Genomic DNA, 2523 nt, shown 5'->3' on the forward strand with positions numbered 1-2523 from the left:
GTTAATTGTGTTGTTCAAATATTCTCTATCCCATCTTCTTCCTGTTTTATTCTCTGATGGGTTTTATCAGTTAATTTATAGAAGTATGTCAAAATAGAATGCTATTTGCTATGTGTGTCCAGCTCCTTCTCTGAATTGTTCTCATTTTTGCCTAATTTTGAATTAACTGAAGTTTTGAAAAATTTTTATTTTTCCCTTTTATTATCTTGATATAATTTACTTTTAATATTTACTTTTAGTGACAGCACTATAGATTGGAGCATAAATTCTTGACGTATAAAAAAGCTGAGGCAGTGCCCTTAGGGGTCCCATGTCTACCCGTCTCTTGCTTTAACAGTGTTTGGATGGAACGGACCCAGGAACGCTCCTATTTCCAGACTCTGACCACTCTTTGGCGTCTTATCCAGTCACCACCTCCAGAACCACCTCTGAGACGAGCCAACACACCGGTTTTGTTTTTCCCCACTTTAATTCGTTGCCGAACAACCATGAGCTCCCAAATTCGTCAGAATTATTCCACCGAAGTGGAGGCTGTGGTCAACCCCCTGGCCAACCTGCATCCGTGGGCCTTCTACACCTACCTCTCTCTGGGCTTCTATCAGACCATGAGGATATGGTTCTCCAGGGTGTGGGCCACTTCTGTGAGTTAGTGAAGAAGAAGCACAGGGCACGGAGCGTCTCTTAAAGTTGCAAAACCAGCGCAGTGGCCGCTTTCTCTCTCGGGACATGCGAAAGCTTTCCAAGATGAGTGGGAAATACTCAGGTCGCCAAGGAAGTCACCTTGGCCTTGGAGAGGAACCTGAACCAGGCCCTTTCATGGCTGCATGCCCTGGGTTCTACCCACGCAGACAGTCGTCTGTGTCTTCCAGGGTGAGGAGGTGAAACTCATCAAGAAGATGGGCAACACCTGACTCACCTCCGCAGGCTGGCTGGCCCCAGGCTGAGCTGACAAGGATATCATTTAAAAGGTTCACCCTCAAGCAGCACCAGGAGCCTTTGGAGACCAGAGACCTTTCTGCATTCCCCTGGTGTCAGGGCTTTTATCTGAGCCTCTTCCTGAAACTACTAGTCATTATTTTAACCACCTGAAGCCCTTACCTATGCGTAGGACCAAATGAAACAAAAAAGCTTTTTAGCAGCAAAATAAAGAGAAAGGAAGGAAGGAATGAAGGCAGGAGATTTTCCCCTGGCATTTCTCCCACCCCTATATATTAATAAGTTTGCCTTAACTATGCTAATGGTATTCTCTTTTTATACTTAAAGATCCTTCATATCTGTAATTATATCTCCTTTCACAATTCAGATATTTATGTAGTACCACTCTTTTCCTAATCATACTGCCAAATTACAATACACAGACTATATATACACATATGACTTTTCAAAGAAACAGTTGCCAATATCATTGATAAACTCTACTTTAAAGTTTTTCATAGTACTGTTTTTGCCTTTGATACCAGGTTAAGACCAGTTTCATAAAGTGACTTAGAAATGTTTCCTCCTCTTTCTCTTCCCATGAGACATTGTGTAGGATCTGTGCTAATTCTTCTTTAAAAGTTTAGTAGACTTCTTCAGTGAAACCATCTGGGCCTGGAGAATCCTTTTTCAGAAGATTTTATTTTACTTTTCACTTACAGAACTTTTAGTGTTTTTTTTCAATTACAGTTTACAGTCAATATTGTTTTGTATTAGTTCCAGGTGTACAACATAGCGGTTAGACAATCATACACTTTACAAAGTGTTCCCCTAGATATTTCTAGTGCCCACCTCGAAACATACATAATTGTTATAAGATTTTTTTTTCCAGAATATTTTACTTTACAAAATTCAAGTTTATAAATAGTTATAGAACTATTTAAATTATCTGTTGTATGTTGAGTGTATTGTTTTTCATTTTTGATTAATTGATCAGCTAAGCTCATCTAAGTTGTCCAACGTTTATATAGAGAGCTATTCAGATTATTCTTTTCTTGTCCTTTTAAAATCTGCTACTTTGATATATCCTATTTTATTCTCAGTATTGGTAAATTATGTCTTCATCCTTTTTTGTTTGTCAACATTGTTAAAGCATTATCAATTACATTGATCTTTTCCAAGAATCAGCTCTTTGTTTTAACCATGTCTATTGTTTTAATACTTTCAATTTATCTTATTTCTTTTTTTTCTTTAATAATTAATTTCCTTCTTTCTTTTTTTCAATTTATTTTGCTCTTTTTTCTTCTTCCTTAGGTGGAAGCTTAAATTATTGAGTTGAGACTTTTTATATTATAACGTACTCATTTGCTGCTTAAACTTCCCTCTCAGCACTACTCCATCTGTGTATCACAAATTTGAATATGTTGTTTTTCATTTTCATTCAGTTCAATGTAATTCTTTAATACCCCTTGAGATTTCCTTCTTGACCCCTGAATTATTGAGAAGTGCGTTGTTCAGGTTCCAAGTAGTTTGGTGATTAGCCCATTATAATTCTGCTATTGATTACTCCTTTAATTGCTCTGTGGTCAAAGAACACAATTTGTATGT

At 37.3% G+C, this 2523-nt stretch overlaps 1 pseudogene; it reads left to right on the plus strand.

Moving 5' to 3' along the window:
* Positions 1-450: 450 nt before the first annotated feature.
* Positions 451-949, plus strand: LOC118717764 (annotated as a pseudogene).
* The last annotated feature ends 1574 nt before the right edge of the window (positions 950-2523 follow it).

The sequence above is a fragment of the Pipistrellus kuhlii genome, unplaced genomic scaffold, assembly GCF_014108245.1.
Source record: "Pipistrellus kuhlii isolate mPipKuh1 unplaced genomic scaffold, mPipKuh1.p scaffold_m20_p_13, whole genome shotgun sequence".
In the NCBI taxonomy this organism is placed as follows: Eukaryota; Metazoa; Chordata; class Mammalia; order Chiroptera; family Vespertilionidae; genus Pipistrellus; species Pipistrellus kuhlii.